Here is a 20,643-nt window from a genome sequence, read left to right as displayed (position 1 = left end):
TCAATGTACTTGTGTCTGCAAGGAATCATGAGGTGCTCAGTCCTGTGAGCAACACTAGGGACACAAGTTTGCATCCAACTCCTTAACTTTCAGAGTGACACCTGGTTTGAAGTTGCTTTAACACTACCTTTGCATATCAAGATGGCTTCCATGTATAACAGGTTCACGTCACTGCATTGTTCCTCCTTTTTCGAGGAGTATCTCGAAGTTGTTGCATGTGTGAAGCTGATAAAGCGTTTCTTTGTAATCGTGTGAACTTTATTGTAAACCTTCAGGTTGATCTGTTCCTGTTCTGGTTGGCCCAGCAGCGGCGCGTGCAGGTAAGAGCGGTGGGCCGGGTGAGGGGGGGGGGGGGGGGGGGGGGTATTTTGACAGACGAAAATGAGGGGAAATTAATTATTTATTTAATTTTCCCTCGTTGTTTGTCGAATCCCTCCCAACCCAGCTCCACCGCCCTTACCTGCAAGAGCCGCTCCTGCGTTGGCCTCTGGCACGGTGAAAAAAAATACAAAGGGCTAAAAATCTTGCACACTGTGCAAGTGAGTGAGATTAATTCAAGCATTTTAGCCATCATAAAGAAAGGGGTGGGGGCAGACTGCTTCACCTCAGTAGAGATAAAAACGAATTTAATCTGGGGGTGCTGAGCAGGCTGCCACAATCCTTTCAGGTCTCAGTACCTCTCACAGGTCTGTTGCATCCCCACAAGCTCGTCAGCTCATTGGCTCAAGGAAGCCTTTTCAAAAGAAAGGGGTGGAAACACACTGCTTCACCTCCCAGCCCAGTTCGCCCCTTAGCGTTATGGTAAATGCAGTTCATGGTACATGCTTACTTGAATATTTACTGGAGTGTTCCACCAAAGTTGGTGCAGGTTAGTGCTGTAAATCTCTGGACACATATTTCTGGATATCATCCGTCATCAGTAGAGATAAAAACAAATTTAATCTGGGGTTGTTGAGCAGGCTGCAACAATCCTTACAGGTCTCGTACCTCTCACAGGCCCAAAGGTGCATCTCCACAAGCTCGTCAGCTCAATGACTCAAGGGAGCCTTTTCAAACAGAAAGGGGTGGGAGCACACTACTTCACCTCCCAGCCCAGTTCGCCCCTTAGCATTATGGTAAATGCAGTTCATGGTACATGCTTACTTGAATATTTACTGGAGTGAGAGGTACTGAGACCCGAAAGGATGGTGGCAGCCTTGTCAGGCAGCCTGCTCAGCAACCCCAGATTAAATTTGTTTTTATTTCTCCTGATGATGGATGAAATCGCGAAACACGTGTCTAGAGATTTACAGCACTAACCTGCACCAACTTTGGTGGAATACTCCAGTAAATATTTAAGTAAGCATGTACCATGAACTGCATTTACCATAATGCTAAGGTGTGAACTGTGCTGGGAGGTGAAGTAGTGTGCTCCCACCCCTTTCCATTTCACCCATCAAGTTTTTGTGCTTTTCACTTGCATAGTCACTGCTGCCATTTTCGTGACATCTTCAAACAAGCAGAAACCCCTGTGAGACTTTACATTAGTTTCACAAAATGTTGTAGCTAATCCTAAAGGACTCTTGCAAAATTCACAGACGAACCACGATGCACCCCGTTATCGGATAAGCACATTTGTCTGCCCGCTGATTGTAACACACCAGGAGCTAATGGACATTACAGGTTGGGAGCTGGTGGAGTCAACAAGTTGCTGTTAGTGCACCCCATGAGACCACATGGAAATGGTGGTGGAGGCAAAGGCCATGGCAGCCTTCTCAGACTGTCATCAGTGCCACTGTATCCTATTAAAAAGTCATCACATTGTATCTCATGTGGAGATCCTCAAAAGTGCTCTCCAGGATATCCTCCTCCAGATGTGTATGTGGCTTTTCTCAGCTGTCCAGAAAGGTTTGGTGATGAGGTTTGATGCTGCACCTAGAGAAATCTCCATTTATCAGGATGCTTTGATGGAACAGCTGCATTTGGAATAATTGACATGGTTGCCACAGCCCATACTGGGCCTTTGTCATTAGGGGAGCAGATGTCCTTCCTCTGTGAGATTGTGTTGAGGTACAGGTGTGAGATGTTCATGGAATGGCTGGTAGGCGTAAAGAAAATGGAGTTCAGTTCTCACTGCAGCTTGAGGAAGGTGTCTTCCTTCTCAATGATGCATTTCAATTGTAAAGTGTAGGATCTTCCTGAAGTACATGTGTGTAGCAACTCCATTACATTAGAGTGAAATGGGAATCCTATTTCCTCAGCTGTGTTCCTTCCATGGGGTTGCCTGCCCTTAGATCCTCTTTTACTGCATGCAGATATTATCTTCTGCTTTGCTGTGAAGAGGTTTCATGCTTGGAGAGTTTTTTTGTTGTGTACCAGAGAATTTGTTTGTGCAGAATACACTTATTCTTGTTGTTGACCTTAACTTCTGTGGGTGTTTTTCGCAGTTGTGCCATCCTTCAGGTCCAGTGTTTCACCGTGTGTGGACAGGTATCCCCATGATATTTTGATTCCTATCTAGCAATGATTTGCCTCCTTTCAATTAAGTCAAATTCTTTGGTGTTCAGGCTTGTTTGGGGTGCATCTTGCAGTTGCCCTACAGTTTGGTTGCTTAGTTGTTAGGAGCACACGGCCAAATATTGAAGTGTATATGTTTGGCAAGCAGTTGTGCTTTTTTTTCTGTCCTCTGACCTTTGCTTTATGTGCGATATTGCATACATTTCCCAAAAATAACTCACAACTACATGAAAGACTTTAAATGAGTTTTGCAACAATCTCGTATGAAATTTTCACTTGAGACCTCTTGTAAAAAAAAAAAAAAGTCATGCAAGATACAAGCAAGAGATGGGCTCAGGCAGAAAATATATCTCTACGAGCATGTTTGTTTTTGAACCAGCCTGCTGCAAAAAACGAATATAATAATGCTATATTGTGCAATGAGAAATTTCACAGATTTTGCATATTCCGCATAATGCTAAGTACACACATTTTCTAAACTTCACAATTGTAATTTGCATTTTATCAGGATCCACCATTGAAATTATTTTAATTCTTCATGCCAAGACACCGTCAATTCCCTCTATCTGTTCTAGGGGTTCAATATTTGGTTCTTCAGCAACCTCTTGTTCTCCTACATTCATTGAAGTGATGTTTTTTTATCACTTCGTGAGCTATCAGCAAATGACATGCCAAACTAGACCATTCCAGAAGACATCCACACATCTTCTGCAGCTTGCGGTTCTCTGTAGATAGCATATGGTCTAACCATTCTGGTTCTTTTGCGACTGTAAGCCATGACCAACATTGATGCGGTTGGTCATTTCTTCAATAACACATACTAACTATAACATCCACAGGTTGACAAGTATTGACTCCACCTATTATCATCTGGGTGGCATCTGAAATTTGGGAGTAGGGTATAAGAGTGAAAATGGGGTTAGACAGGGCCCAGATGCCAAGAGGTGTGGACCCACAAGCCCTGCACGATCAAGCCTTGCCACTGCAGCAGCTACTTGCCCAACCAGCCGTTTACTTCCCACTATCCTCTACTTGCACATATCAACACCACACTTCCCTACCAATACATCTTCCCATGTAATCACATAGGCCTTAGACAGACAGAGATGAACACACCAGCACAACCAAGAAACCCTTTAGAATCTGCCCATGATGACCAGACAAGGAATTTGAAAGGTCCTACAGCGCCTTGCAGACATTAATGGCTTTATTTCTTCAGATCTTACTTCACCTATCTAGCCATCAATTACGCACTGAACAGAGAAGGCAATGCACCATACAATCACGCGCGGAACAAATATGACTGTCATAAACAAAACTGATTACAAAAGTAATAGTAAAGCAACACACAAATTGTCTTAAAAACACATGAAATAATAAATAGTCATTGTTCAAGTTACAAAATTAAATCTAAATCAAATGTAAATAGGTTTTATATTTCTCACTGAAAAATATGTACTTATTTACCAGGAAAATGCGCCAAAGCATCTCATAGAATCCTTCCTTGAAGGATGATCATGTTACTCTGATGTGTTTCAAAATCTGCTCTATTTCTTTGTCACGAAGCAATTATATCAGGAAGACATGGAAAGAAAACTAGGCAAGGAAATCAATAGCACCCTATTGTTCCTAGAATTGAAAGTTCTTAAAATAACCTTGCAAGAGCAAACAGAATCTTCTTTACTAGTTTTCCCCAAAAAATAACTAAACTTATATGACAAATCAAGACTGCAACATCGTGTTGACTTTTCACTGCAGTAAAAATAATACTTTAATAAGGGTTTGAGCAGAATGCAGGAAAATAAAATGTTGATGGCATCTTTGACTAAATTGTTATGACATACTCCAGAACAATCAATACAGCCTTATAATTCACTGTGAAAGGCTATGATGGCTGTTTTTGGGCCTGAACTCTAGTTATATGCCTGAACCGTAGACGTGGGCCTATAACTTGACAACCTGTACAGCCGGAAGCAGAAGTGTTATAAGGCTATTAGAACATTCTACCCACTAAGTCTAGAATGTTCTAAATTATAAATGGAGAAACAGAAAGACAAACATTGGAATGTTGGAGCAGAATGCTTATGCCAGCTATTTTTAGCCCTGGGCCATTCCATTGTCTTCAATAGAGCTCCCAACATTCCAATGTTCTAAATACAATTAGAACACAGAATGTTGGGAGCTCCATGGAAAACAATGGAGTGCTCCAGGCTTCTAATGGCCGTTACAAGCCCAGAGCCCCAACATTCTAATGTTGTCTTTCACAGCTGCCCTATGGGCTGTTCAGAGCCTTACCTCAGGGGTGACTTTTATGTATTAAAAAAGATTTATCCTGGCAAAAGGTTTATTTTGTCAGGTCGTTTAGGCAGTTTAAAACTGCACACACATACATCAATAGCAGGCCTGTGACATGTTTAAAGGACTACTTAAATGAGTGGCTATTAGACCTGTCATCCTTAGGGTGTCCTTCCCCCAAACGTTTTGCCTGCTTATCTCCCCTTTTGCTTAATATTTTTGTTGGCCTTAGGACTCTGAGAACTTGACCACTGCTGCCGAGTGCTTATGTGTATGTACTGTACATTAAATGCTACTAGTATGCCTACAGCCCTGATTATTAAGCATGGGCGAATTTTGCGAATTCGCAATCCGCAAATTTGCGGATTTGCGAATTCGCAATGCGCAAAATTCCCGAATTCGCGCAAATTTGCGGATTTTTTTATTTTTGCATGTTCGCGAGGCGCTTTGCGTGTTCGCGGGTGTTCGCGAGGCGCTTTCCTTTTTCGCGGGGGTTTTTTTTTTGCCTGGTTAATCACTGCCACCCTCTCGTTTTTTTATGCCCATCTGCCCTCTGTACCACTCGTTTCTGTGCCCTTCTGCCCTCTGCCCCACTCATTTTTTGTCCCCTTCTGCCCTCTGTCCCACTTTTGTGCCCTTCTGCCCTCAGCCCCACTTAGAATGGCCCTGGCAAGCTGCCAGCGCCATTCTAAAATAGCTAGAAACAGCTTCAACAGGAAGCACTAATAGATAAAGTAAAGCAGGTGCCCTGTTGTGGAAGTAGAATCAGTTCACCACATTCAGAACCGCTGTTTCCTATCCAGAGCCGTCACTTCCGAACCAAAGCATTGGCACCACTGCAAGGAGAAGATCAATACATCGCCCCTCCAGCGTGGATGAACCCGGCGCATTGCTTCCAGAACCGCCGCACTCAGAATTGTCACTTCGCTCAATGGACCGAAGCATCGCCGCCACTGCATGAAGAAAATCAATGCATCACCTCGACCGCAGGCTCAACATCAACACATCACTCGTCTCCACCCCACATCTTGCTGTTGCAACTAGTATCAAGGTACTCTTTTCAGCAGGTCTCAGTGGCTCCTGTCCCCAGCCTGCGCTCCATCGTGGTTACTTGAAATGTTGTCTTTGCCCAGGTCCAGCACGGCTATATAACCCCCATAGGCGCTTACTGCTTCTTGCATTAGAACTCTTTTTATTCTTTGAAAATTCATAACTCAACCTCTACTTATTGTATTTTTGTTGCTTTGGTCTTCCTTTATTTATACAATTATTGTCTATTTTTTTTAACAAGGGTGGAGTCTTTTTGTTGTGTTTTCATTGTGTTACTGTGTGTTGTTTTGTGTTACACAAATACATTACACATTGTCTCTTTAGATAAGCCTGACTGCTCTGTGCCAAGCTACCAGAGGGTGTATCTAGATTACCCTGACTAGATTGGTGGTCCCTACTTGGACAGGGTGCCTACCTCTGCCAATTAGAGACCCCATTTCTAACAATGGCACAATGAACTCTGCAGGCCCACCAGTAGCATTTAATTTGCAGGTCCTGAGTACATGTAGTACCACTTAACTAGGGACTTACAAGTAAATTAAATGTGCAAATTCGGGGTAAGCTAATGTCACCATGTTTGAAGGAGAGAGCACACGTACTTTAGCACTGGCTATCATTGGTAACATGTGCAGAGTCCTAAGACCAACAAAAATGAATTTAGCAAACATAGGAGGAGTAAGGTAAAGAAAAGTCTGGTCTGGGGTGGGTAGTCATGCATGAAACTGAGAAACTTGGCTGCTGTGTTTGTGATTATCAGTTCTTGAATATGGTTAGCAGACTCCTTGTCACCAGCGCAGATCCTTTGCTGTCAAGGCTTCCCTTTTGCAAGCATTGTTTTCAGCTGGATTGGTTCAATTGGCTCAACTGCGCTGAACTAAGACTGCAACTTTCATAACACGCTGATTAGTGAAACAAAAGCCTAGAACTGGAAACTTAGTGCTCACTGACATGGTGCTTCCTAGGACCATCCCATTCTATGTAAGGACTTGCACACCATATGAAGCCCTATTTCCAAATAATGTTAAAAGTCCCATATGTAAATATTTTAGTTTGTTTTTCTTCTTGTAGTAATGTGTTTAATGCCTCTTACTTCATTACCATTTAAAGTACTGTGACACTCCCATATAGGTGAGACAACCATAATAAATGATAAAATTGAGCCAACTGGTAAACACTAGCAAGGTGACAGGATGTCATGATGACAGTCTTGTGTTTTGTTTTTATAAATACTTTTTATAATGTATGCTGATCTAAAGGAAACAGACACTGCAACTCCCAGAATGCACTGATTTGTTGAGTAAAAGTCTATGCCATATAATATGGGTAATCTGGCAACCCCTTTTTATTCTGCAGTGTTTACCCCATGCATTTATTTTGATGGATTAAATAATGTACATGGTTTTCTTGACATACCTGTCATTTAAACTCACGTAATGAGGGCGACTTTCAGCTGGTTCTGGTTTTTCACCCAGCAGTGCTTTGCACGCTACTACTACCTGTTGGCCCATCCGAATCCTGGAAAAAAGGAAACTTCTAGCAGGCTCATGGCTGTAAATGCATAGCAGACTACAGGTTGTCCACCTGATGTGGGGCCATAGCTCACCTGTCTAATTGATAATGTATTTTTACCAAAAACAATGTCTAATCAAGGGACCAGGACGTTAATGATGGTATAGCCCAGCTACGAAGGGCTAATAGGCGATTTGAATATCCGGCCACTAAAGGGCAGAATGTTCTAACAAAAAAAACAAAAGCCTCACAGAGCCCGAGGGGATTTGGGTGAAGTGTAGTTAAGAAGTTGGGCGTGTACTTTGAAGTTTACATGTCCTGGTAGTGAGATACAACAAAATGTGTTTATCTCTACTGCAAGGCCTACCTCTCTGATAGGATAATGTTGGGTTACCTTATTACATTGAATACATGATTACTTTCAATTAGGAGCAAGTGGGGAGGTTGAGTTTGATGTCTAAGGAATTGTGCTTTAAAACCCTCTTTAATGGTAAAGTAGTATTTTAAGTCACAATTCTGAAATTGTCACCTTTAGAAAGTTGCCATTTTCCTGTCCAAAAATGTGGTGCCCACAGCCTATATTCTGGGTCACATGACTAGGTGTAGCTGGCAGTAGGTCTTAGTGCATTGCTCCTAGACAGTGAGACAAAGGGGAATTTGTCTTGGCAGGATGGGCCATCTCTGACTTGATGGGGGAAGGAACGGTCACCCACTACACTTGCACATCACAGAGCCACTACCTCAACACACTCACAAAGGGTTTCAAAATTGTTTATTGTGCCCCGGACACGCTGGAGCCAAGATCAGAGAGGCAGGAAATTCCAAGCGCCTCTGGAGGTAGAAACCTCTAGAAACATCTCCTGCTTCAAAGCTGGCACCAAGTATAAATATTGGCCCTCATACACAACTCCTCAGTACACTTTGGACCTGTGGATACCACAGAAGAAGTATGCCCTGCTACCCTGCTGCCTGAGGGCTACTTGCTCGTGGCAAAGGAAGACAGGACCTTCACCCTTCATTCCGAGTTGAAGTGACTCCAAGGGTCAGCTGACTGACCTCCTTTTCTGAGCTACAGGGATGTAACAAGCTCCAGAGTCCTTCCTTCATCTGCCCAGCTGACCTGCTGTATGGACCTGCTACTGGACCTGCAACTGGAACTGTCTGAGCCCTGCTGGCCTGTGCTGGAGTGTAATCCTGATCCTCAAGAGGTGCCACTCATGTCCTCGACCCTTGGTGTGGCATCAATTGAACTCCTCCTCAAAGAAAATGAGAAATCCTGAGGTTTTGGGCTCATCACAACCATAATCAGTCCTGTTTGTGCTAAGGTCTTGCTGCCCATGGTGACCGCTAATGGGTAGCTCTGGTAAACCAGACTCTACCAGCTACAGCAACCACCAGCGATGTCTGGCAAAGCAAGATCTGCACTTCCCACTACAGCATTGACAGCCCGCAGTGACTGCCAGCACAAGTCTCCAGCAATGACTGTCCGCGATGCCAAACAGGGCAACAGCTACCACCATCCATGAGGCTCTCCTTGCCCCTTGCGGCCTTCTCTGCTGCGAGTGGGACTCTACGTGCCAGACTTTTGAAGGTAACTCTTTCAGTAGGATGAACCTGGTCCCTCTATCCAGCCTGTGCTCCATTGTGGTCGGCCTGAACTTTCACCCGATCTCGCTCAACCAGATAACTGTAATGAGTGCTTTGTGCTTTTAGGCACTATACATACCATACATCTTTAAAATAGCTTATCTCCGGTTGTAAAAATGGGCTTTTTGGCATTTCGGTGTCAAATGATTTATACATTTTTACTCTATTTTTCTAAGTTGGTGTGGGATATTTTCTTGTGTGGGGTTTTCACTTTATTATTCTTTAAAGTGCTGCGTACGTACTTTACACATTGCCTCTAGATTTAGCCTGACTGCTTTTGTGCCAACCTACCTGAGCGTTAGGCGCAGGTTAATTCAGGGTTTGCTTGTGCTTCGCCCTACCAAGAATTGTGGTTGCTGCTTGAGAAGGGTTTCACCTCCCACCCTAAACCAGTAACCCAATTTCTTACATTAACCCAACATAAAACTAGCACTTTGAAATCCATAATGGAAATAAAGAATGAACTGGAACAGCTAGTCATGTAGTGACCCGTGAAACGTGCCAAAATATTTTTACCTTTGGAGTCTGAAGGGCAGAGCAGAGGAATGGATAATTCCACATTAGGACATCGATTTGGGAAAGGCATCGTCCATTTCGTAGTCATTTTGTTTCTCCTGTTACTGGACGCTGAGTCAGTCCATTGTGCTGTCAAGAACTAAAACTGCAACATAAACCGAAGGCAAAAAGGTCTTGGTTCAACTCCAAGAGCTTCTCTGACTGTTTACAGTGTGACTCCAGCCTCCCTGGCAGCGGGGATTGTTCGTGTTTAGCGTCATGTTTCCTGCTGCTTGTTTTGTCCCTTGGATTTGGCAGCTGTGGAATGTTCAGATAGGCAGAAGATCTCCACTTACTGTTTCATTTCTAGACTTGCAAAGCAGTAGACTTTTTCCTCTGAAAAAACTTGGGCCCCTAAATGTATTTGGTTATTTATTTATTAATTCAATTAATTTATTTACTTGCTTATTATGCATCCCATTAATTATTTATTATTAACCCCTTGTATGCTGGTGACGGAACCACTCCGTCACCAGCCACGGACGCGCTGTGCTAATGACGGAGTGGTTCCGTCACGGCCAGCCTGCCACGCCTGTGCGGCAGCAATTTCACGCCTGCGCTGAGCGTTCTATTGAGCGGGCGGGGCCGTGACGGAACCACTCCGTCACAAGCACAGCATGCCCGTGTCTCTTGACGGAGTGGTTCTGTCACGAGCATGGCGGCGCGCGCGGCCCCCCTCCCCCTAGCGGAATTACCGCCGCAACCAAGGGGTGTACATTTATTTATTACTCGTTTATTTTTTTACTTTTTTATTATGTATTCATTTATTTATTTATAACAATCACGCACAAATCGATAATCTATAATGCGAATAAGCTTGCAAACATGCTCTATCAAGTCAGTAAGCAGGTGATAATACTTCTTTTCTGTGCCAGCCTGGTGCCCTCGCTGTTAAGGAAATGGAAATCTTTCCACTGCCAAAGGAAATGTTTGTGGCTGCTGAATTCCGCAATTTTGTCTGTGATTGTTCTGTTTTTGCAATTAACATAGTTTTCTATCCAAAGCAAAATGTTGACAAACTTTTTCAAAGCCTTTTAATTACTTGTTGTAAGCAGTGCTTAATTTGTAAAACAATAAGTGCCAGGGCCTTTGTCAGGAGCCCACCACATCTTCCACCACACATTGCACCTGTCAGTGCTGCCAATGACAGTACCTACACAACTGCTAAGCATCACACTGCTACAAGTATGGCATTTTGGACTGTTTGAGGCACCAAAGATTGGCTTGGGCGGCTCATATTACTTGTTTATAATGTATATTGAATTTTAATTGCAGAAATAGAGCCACCGTGTGGCAGCTGTCATGAGTGCCAGTGCTGACAATTAATTGAAGGGGCCGAGAAACAGAAACCACCTGCTCAAATTAAGCCCTGGTTGTAAGGTAGTTGTGATACCCCAAGATAGGAAGACTTTTTTAACTCCTTCCGTGCTCATGACGAGCTCAGCTCGTCATGAGGCACGGTGCTCGTGTGCTCATGACGAGCTGAGCTCGTCATGAGCTGTGGAACGCCCACACACGGGGATAATTCCCCTGCTGTACTGAACGTTCCATGAAAACTGGTTTGGCTGTGACGAGCTCAGCTCGTCATGAGCACACGAGCACTGTGCCTCATGACGAGCTGAGCTTGTCATGAGCACTGGGGCGCTTTGCGCGCCCTCCCGCCCCCCAGCACAGCAGGGGAATTACCCCTGCTGCGAAGGGGTTAACGCTGCAAATATAAATTAAATGAGGTTGTGTTAAAACATTGTGTGGAGTCATCCGATGGTCTTATTCTCGCCTACAATGTAGTGAGGAGGATATCCATAAAATTGTTCATTTGTATTCAGTGCATATTTGAGTCGGTGGTCACAGGGGAGCACCACCAGCACTCATTTTTCAGGGACTAATAGTTATTTTTCCTTATCAGACTTTCATCCAGAGAGAGAAAAACAGAAATGGGGGAAAGAAAGAGTATGGCAGAATAATAGAGACAAAAGGAGAAAGAAGGGATCAAAATGAACCTGCATGAGTGAGGTAAAGTGGCATTGAGTGTCTGCTGGTCCATGAAAAAGGCATGGGGCCTCATTTAAAGCCCATTGCCCAACCGGTGCGTCACTTTTGTTGACACACTAACAGCGCAATGGGCTTGCTCATATTTATTAAGCCACGTAAAGTCACCCTGCGTGACTTTTAATTGCCTTTTACCCCTTTGCTGCTTCGAACATTCCGTGCCAGTGCGGAACGTTCTATTAAGCAAATGGGGCCGCGTCGGCCAACGGAAGTGCGCATCACAACCGAGGTAGTGCTCGCAATGGCCGTTGGCCGACAGAAGCAGCAAACGGGTTGAATATGGGCCCCTTTCACACATTACTCTGCGTGAAAGGGGTGTTCCATTGGTGTTGCTAAGGTTGTTCCCATACACCGTCCATGGAACCTGACACATTCCCAGATTTACAACGTTTTGTAAGGCTGGGTGTGCATCAGATTCCTACGCCTCCCCTGGGGAGGCACAGTAGTGGTGCAACGAGGAGAAATACTTTTATTTCTGCTTGTGTTTTCCTCTTTCTATGTGTGCTGCACAGTAAGAGGAAAATGCCATCAGTGATTGTTTTTCTGCAGGAAGGGACACCTTCCTGCACAAAAACAATCACCCGCACAATGCACGTTCCCCTGAAACATGATGCAAGGGACGGGCCGGTTTTGCTACAGGGGGCCAATAAAATTGCCAGGGCTGCTTTGGGTTACCAGTCCGGCTATGCCTATAAGCTGGGGGTTCTCTTTTTTTTGTAGAATGTAACAAGACAACTACTCTGGTACAGATCCTCCTAGCCAGAGTTCTACAACCAATTGTAAAAATAATGGTGCTAACAGTAGATTTAGTATATGATATATTTCTGAAGGTATTGCATCTTTAGAAGAGGCCTTACTTAATGAAGCTGATTCAATAGTTTAGACTAATTCTTGAGAGGTATTAGGACTATTGGTATCACTTGGTCCTGTAGGAGAGACTAGATAACATCTTCAGGTCTAAGAACAACTTAATGTTTGACCAGTGAGTCTCAGAGCCAGTATTTTCCTTAGTATGCACCTAAAGAACTCTTCCACTATACCTTCCTGAAGCTATATTATACCTTGTGCCCCAGAAGTGCAAAGGGCGTGTGCACCCACTTTGTGCGCCCATGAGCACCAGTGGTTTTACAGAAAGGGTGTAATACTGATAGCACCGGTGCACACGTAGCGCCATTGCTATCATGAGAGAGTGTTCTATCATTTGTATGTGGGCATAGGACCATACTTATGAGGAACCCTCTTTGCCTCTGTGCCTGTGCCGTATTATTGACGCATGTGCTGATGGAAACAGGCCCTAAGGAGACACAATTATTGACATTACTGGATGAACCGGCTAGTTTATTTTTTTTATAATTTTCAGTTCCCAAACATCATCCCAAACCTGTGAAATATAAGTCTTAGAGATTTGGGAAAACTATTTCAGGACATAGATAAATCCTTCCAGGTACCAAAAATCTATGGGTACACTAATCACAGGGGGCTTTTAGGGGAACCAATAGAGGTATCTAAAACCTACCACTGGCCAATATTTAGTTTATACATAAGTAATTCTCTAATGGTGTGCTCTAAACTATTCAGACAATTGGTTAAGAGTCCAAAATACCATTTAAGAAATTCTTCCGATATTTATAGATCAGAGATTGAGTAGAAGTTAGGACCTCATTCCCATTTCTCCCTAAAATATACACCATCCATATAATCCCCAAATACTGGCTTACCATGATATCTTTATGGAGCAAGCGTTGGATCAATTAATGCTATAGGCTACAAAAAGGTCTCAGTTGTTGCTACCTATGATCACTGAGAAAAATATATTAGAATCCATTCATATCTGCACAGAGGCTTCAAACACCACCAAATACTGCCAGCAGCATTATCGCAAACTGTTTGACTTTATATCACTCCTGCTAAGCAGAGAAAGTGGTCTACTGCAAAAAACAAGAGCAAGAGAGTTAATGCAGTTTGCATTCAGAACAGAAGTTCATGTGGATTGTGTCCAGTTGGTATAAAGTTTCAGGAAGCAGCCAGGTAGTTATTTCCTTTCTAATTTCTTATTGACACCACCACCAAACTCTTAGCCCTGGACCCCGCCCATTCAGAAGAAATGTCAATTCAAGATGCTGATTCACACCTACAAAGTCCTACACAACTAAGGACTACCATACATCAACCACTGCCTGAGCTTCTACCAATCTACCAGACACCTGGACTTCGCCTCCCTCTCGCTCGCTTACATCCCCTGCATCCGCCAAAGTAACAGAGGAGGATGATCCTTCACCTACCTCACTGCCAAGCCTTGGAACAGCCTCCCCCTTCACCTCTGAACCGCATCCTCTCTGCTGTGATTCAGGAAAGGAATCAAGACATGGCTGTTCAATCAATCAATCAAAATAACCTTTATTCGGATATTGCATTATCCATAAAAGTATACACATAATTACGTACATGGTCAAAGCTAAAATAAAGACATGGCTGTTCATCTGAACCTCCTGTCTGCCTCAGGGTTCACAGGCCCTAGATAACCTCACGGGTGATTAGCTGCTCCTTACAAATCCTATTAGGCTGGGGAAGAAAAACCCTTGTTCTCTGTGGTAACTGTAATCCGCTTGGCACCAGCCTAGTGGGAGGGAGAGGTGGTCCCAGAAGCAGTTTGATGGGGTTACTGAGGAGGGGACTGCTCATTTCCCTAAACACACCCCTGACTAAAACATCAGAAACCTCTAAGGGCAAAAGGGTGTAGCCATGGTGTACTTTACTGAGACTGATCAGTAGCATAGATGAAGAGGAACTGTTCCAGAAAGACTGCAAAGTTGTGATTTGGAAACATTTTTGATTTCCAAGACCTATGGGGAATCAGTGGGAAGTGCAGAAAAGGTGGCTGATTTCAAGAGAACTTTGTCAAGTACAGCTTCGGATATCCCCTGATGGAGGACTTTCAGCTCCCTAAAAAGGCAATAATGCTAATCAGGTGAATGCGAGAAAAGTATCTGACCGACTAAAGGTCTTTGGTGGGCGTGAAATGAAATTGTTTTGCTGGGGTCTTTTCCTACTATAACCAATAGTTTCAGTGACACCTCATCAAACTGTAAACTGACTTTGAGAGGACTTCACCGGGTCAGCCTGCAGCCTTAACGCTCTGAAGGATTTCTACTTACATTTCAGAGACAGAGTCAGAAAATAAACTCTTTGATTGGGCCAACTTGCTTGGGGTTCCCAACCCCCACTTCCTCACAGGTGGCATTATATTTTGTGATATTTGTGGGGGTATTTCTAAAGTGCGGCGTTCGCTCCGGAAGGAGCATCTTGGCGCTTATATTGTGCCTATTACCAGGACAACACTCATTTCTAAATTGCACTTTATTATTTTCTTTGTGCTTTTTTCCCTATTGCTTTTTCTATTTCTTGTCTCAGGTTACCCTCATTGGATTTTCTGTTTTTGTGGGGAGTTTTATATAGCACGAACTAGACCTGAAGGTATCAGAGCACTTTACCTGAGCACCAGTTGCATTACGGAGCACTCTGCTGAGTATCTGTGCGCGGTATAAATTGATTCAACATAACATAACAGAAGGATACATTCTTTTTTGTTAGGCATGGGCAGAATAAGTGATTTGTCCAGAATCACAGGATGTTGAGCGTCCCAGACTTAAACCCGGTTCACCAGCTAAGAGGTCGACCGCTCTAGCCGTTAGGCCACATGGAATGGTGTAATTTTTCATACTACATTTTTCTATATTTTTAGAAATTGAGTGTAGGATTTTTATTGTGTTATGGTTTTACTTTATAAGTCCTGCTAAATACTCTTCACACTTAAACTTGAACATGTTTGCTCTGTGCCATAGTTACCGGGGTTGAGCCCAGTTTATTTATTAAACTTGTGTTTTCCACCTGACAAGATGTGGACTTTTTACTTTGGTTCGGACTCCAATTCTTCCCAACGAGTCTGGCTGTCAACTAGTTTGACAGACTGATCTTTCAACAAGCTGCAGATAACCTGTGTTTGTAAAGTTTGAGCTCTATTCCAGAGTTTGAAATTTCTAGTTGATATTGAAGAGTTATTATGCTTGACGGGATACTTTCAAAATATGTTGCACATAGTGAGATCTCTTTGCTTTCTTGATGGTTGCTTTGTATGTTCTGTGCTAGTGCTGTAGTTATTTTTAATGCTAATGTCATGTGTTTTTCTCCATTTTCCTTGAAGGGTTCTGGTTCTGTTTTTTGCCATTTTTCTTCTTGATTGGACCTGCCAGCCTTTTCATGATGCTGTTTGGTATTGAAGGGAATCTTTTAGAATTAGTCACCTGTAGAAGAAGTTTATTGCCATCTTAGTGTCCACTAGCTTTTAGCAGACAGCTCTACTCCGAAGACAACAAGATTGAGGTTTTTTTCTTGGACTGGTAGTTGTTTTTTGTTGGGGAGGCCAGTGGAGATAGGGGTGTAATTGGGTGCTACCGTTGAAGGTAATGCATCTGGTGCGATCATTGCATTGAAAATATGGCCTGCCAGCGACTCAGACCAATAATTATCTGGTGATGACCACGACCTTCAAGATTAGAGGTGAGTATTAGAGGTGAGGGAGGCAGTGTAGTGTAAATTAGGCTTATTAACCCCTTGCATGCAGCTGCGATTCTGCGCCTGTGCGGCACTTCTAAAGAGTGGGCGGGTTCATGACGGCCTCCAGCTGTCATCAGCACACGCCCACCGTGCTGCATGACAGACGGGGGCCATCATCAGCATGCAAGGGGTTGAACCAGGAGTTGAGTTAGCTCAGGATGAATACATTTGGGCTATCATTATGAGTTCTGAAACAGATCACACATAATGCCCTGGTGCAAAACAGGCACTAGCTCCTACTGTTTGTGCCCTCGGGATGCTTTGGTGTTAGCGAAGGAGCTACAAACACTTGAGCAGCCAGTGCTGTAATATCAATTGGAGTAAAATACCCATGGGGCAATACCAAAGGGCTGTTCTCTCATAAGCATGGTGGCATGACTCCAATCAAATGATAACATTCTTTTGCACCTGGACTGTACAGTAAACACTGGTGTAGGGGCAAAGGAAGAACCAAGAGGCACCCAGATTCTGCACCACATATGAGTTAGTAGTTGGTCAGTGTGTCTCTTCCTGAGGGTGAATACGATACTGTGGGGAGCGCGTTTAAGCGCTCCACTCCCAGATGCACAGCGTTTATTGGATACTAGGGGCTAGATGTAGGTAGGAAAGATTTACCGATTTTAAATTACCGAATTTTACCGATTCGGTAATTTAAAATCGGTAAATCAATGGGTCCGACATGTAGGTATTCCAGATAAGCTGGAATACCGAATCAGATGAATTCGGTATTTACCGATTCGGTAAATACCGAATCGGTAATGCCCATTCATTTCTATGGGCTTTGAAGCCCATAGGAATGAATGGGCATTACCGATTCGGTATTTACCGAATCGGTAAATACCGAATTTCACAAGGGTGCAGGGGGTGTCACTTTGACACCCTCTGGCACCCCCAAAACAGGCACGGGTGCCATGTGGCAGGCATACCTGCCCTAAGGGCAGGTCTGCCTGTCACATGGCATAGGTGTGCATGCACACATGTGCATGCACACCGGAATCGGTATTTTACCATCAAATTGGATTTGATGGTAAAATACAGATTCGTTAAGGCTCCTGGGACTCTGAAGAGTCCCACCTACATATGGGTGGCTCCGAATCGGTAAATGTACCAATTTTTTATTTTACCGAATCGGTAAAATTACCGATTCGGTAATTTTACCGATTCGGTAAAATAATGCCCCCTACATGCACCCCCAAATCAGGCACGGTTGCCATGTGGCAGGCATACCTGCCCTAAGGGCAGGTCTGCCTGTCACATGGCATAGGTGTGCATGCACACATGTGCATGCACACCGGAATCGGTATTTTACCATCAAATTGGATTTGGTGGTAAAATACAGATTCGTTAAGGCTCCTGGGACTCTGAAGAGTCCCACCTACATATGGGTGGCTCCGAATCGGTAAATGTACCAATTTTTTATTTTACCGAATCGGTAAAATTACCGATTCGGTAATTTTACCGAATCGGTAAAATTACCGATTTGGTAATTTTACCGATTCGGTAAAATAATGCCCCCTACATGCCAAATCTTGTATACCGGTCGGTAACGGCCGAAAATACCGATTTTCGGCCTTTACCGACCGACCTACATCTGGCCCTAGATCCTGCTGCAAGTTCAACATTTGTTTTTTCTCTTGATTAATCCTATTTAGTCCACATTTTATTCCCAAAAGATTTCCTTGTCATCCTTTAAATTGTCCACGTATATGGCATTGTGTATTTTGAATGCTTCCCATATTTAAGTGTGCCCATCCGGACCTCTTCGAAAATACGATCAAAATGCACAGAATCGTTCAAATCAGCATTTCTTTATTGAGCACCCAATGCATTTCGGCCTTAAGTCGCCCTTCGTCAGGGGTAACTGCTTATTCCGAAATCTCTCGTAACGTACGACGTGCGCGTCAAACAGCTATCCTCTCCCTCTGCTGAGGGTGCACATTGAGAGGGAGGTATTCGGTATCTGGAACCCACTTATTCAACCCTTGCAGGTGGGTAGAGTTACACACTGCACCCACATATGGGATGCCCCCATCCCATCTTAAAAATGAGGGTAGGTCGCTTCCAATAAAAAAAATCAAGCCGTGGTTTGAAACAGCGGCTCTGTTTTTCACTGATGTGCTCCCACCAGCACAGGCACACATTGTCGAAATGTGTGCCTGTTCTGAGGAGAGAGATTGTTTTTGGTATTTGGTTGCACTGCCCTGATCTGCACCACGTACACTCAAATAATGATGCGTGGTGGCACAAACTGGGGCAGTGTGCCAGCCTTGTATGGAGCCTGGTGCCAGGAGCACATTTTGGCAAGCGCTGACAGATCCAGGAAGTAGGCACAGAGAGGCAAGCCAGATGTGTTCATTGATGATGGGAGTTGGTCAATATATTTTGTAAACTACCAATGGGTCTGTGCTATACAAACTCACAAATATAGGATGACTTCCTATGCTCAGATAGCAGTTTTTTTTGATGAGGTGTTGTACTCAGAAATTATAACAGTCATAAAGATCAAGATCATTTACAGAGTGTTTACATCAATAAAGACTTTCTAAAACATTGCATTTTTTCATGACTATTTTCAAGCTCCCCCATAGGAAGTTTGATATGTTCACCTTAGGGTACTGAAAGATATGACAGTGTTCAATCTGGGCATTTCACAACACAGCATAGCAGAGACAAAAGCCGAGAGTAACAAAACTCTCATACAACACAGCACAGAACCCACAGTTGCTGCACTGCATTGCATGAGAGGGAGAGAGCAGGAAAGCACCATATCTACAGAGAAATGGCTCTATCCAGCTATCTACCTAGCCCTGGAACACAACTGGGCTCCCAAGTGCCACACGCACACCTTTGTGCCACAGTGCAAAAGAGTCTGAGTGAATATAGCATAGGTTTTGAACTGGAAGGCTGCCCTTTCATTACAAAATACTATGGCCCCCATTAGGATGACGGGCGGACTTTGTCCGCCCGCCATCTCACCTGAAAAAGCTTGAAGCAGGCGTAAGGAGTGACGCACCACGTTGAGTATGGGTGGCCCCTGTGCATTGCAGGAGTTGCGTCGCGCTTGCAACGCGACTCCAGCAATGCGCCGCCCATACGCCACAAGATGCGTCACGCATCTTCCCTTCCTTGCACCATGGTGCGCCGCATTGTAAATGCGGCGCATCTGTGGTGGCGGAAGGAGGGGATTGCATGACGCATCTGTTCTGGCGCAACCCTGCTGATTTGCAGAGATGCGCCAGAACATTTAAATATGCCCCTACATTTGAGGTTAGGCTTTTGAAAGATTAGAATGTACCTTTATTTCTACATATTTAAGGTCAAGATCTTACCTGATACCTAATTAGTAGAACGGCGAGTTTACAATGCATTGTGTAGAGAATATATCTCGTTTTGCTTTTGAAACATCATGGGATTCAACGTTGCTTAACAGTTACTGAGTTTGGCACAACTCTCAAACACTTGAATTTTGTTGAAAGGACGGGCGCCAAGTTCAATTTCCCTGCTCTGCCAGTTCACTTGTGACCAGGAACGTGTACAGACCCTTTTTCGGAGAAAGTAATTGGCACACTCTGCCCAGAAGTCTGCAGCCTTCTTGTGGGTGATTAATTTGAAGTCAGTCAACCATTTTACAAGAGAATCTCCAACCTCCACCGAGGCCATGGAAGGAATCCAAACACATATTGGCTCACAAGTTATAGTTGTCAGAGCCAAGTGCAATTCCCTAAAGTACTCAAACCAGGAAAATGTTCTTTTGCAAAATAACTTTGGAAGACATGTCCCTCGTAAAAAATGGCGTCATCATTGTCATCCTGTAAAATGTACTTTGCTTCATGCTTTGCACATTGCAGGAATTAGAATGATCTTAGCAGTTATTACTCTAAATATATTTGTCTGTCTTCTGTTTTTCCAACATCATATCTCACAATAACTCTATCTTGATATCAGCGGCTGTCAGTACAGGTAAGCACGGTCGGGCGGCGGGGAGGGGGCATGTCGACAGACGATGGAATAGGATTTAGGGCCAGATGTAGGTAAATGGCATTTACCGATTCGTAAATACCGAATTTTACCGATTCGGTATTTACAAATCGGTAAAAGCTATGTAGGTATTTTTACCAATTAATTTACCGAATCTGTAAAATTCGGTAATTACGGTAATTGCCATTGATTCCTATGGGCCTTGAGGCCCATAGGAACCAATGGCAATTACCGAATCGGTAAATACCGATTCGGTAAAATTACCGAATTGACAAGGGGGACAGGGTGTCACTTTGACACCCTGTTGCACCCCTGATTCAGGCTTGTGTGCCATGTGACACACATACATGCCCTTAGGGCATGTCTGTGTGCCACATGGCACAGGTGTACATGCACAGATATGCATGTACACAGGAATTAGGTATTTACCATGCAATAGTATTACATGGT

This window comes from Lissotriton vulgaris, chromosome 11 (genome assembly GCF_964263255.1).
Source record: "Lissotriton vulgaris chromosome 11, aLisVul1.2, whole genome shotgun sequence".
NCBI classification, from domain to species: domain Eukaryota; kingdom Metazoa; phylum Chordata; class Amphibia; order Caudata; family Salamandridae; genus Lissotriton; species Lissotriton vulgaris.
The sequence above is the reverse complement of the archived record's forward strand: the minus strand, read 5'-3'. Positions refer to the sequence as shown.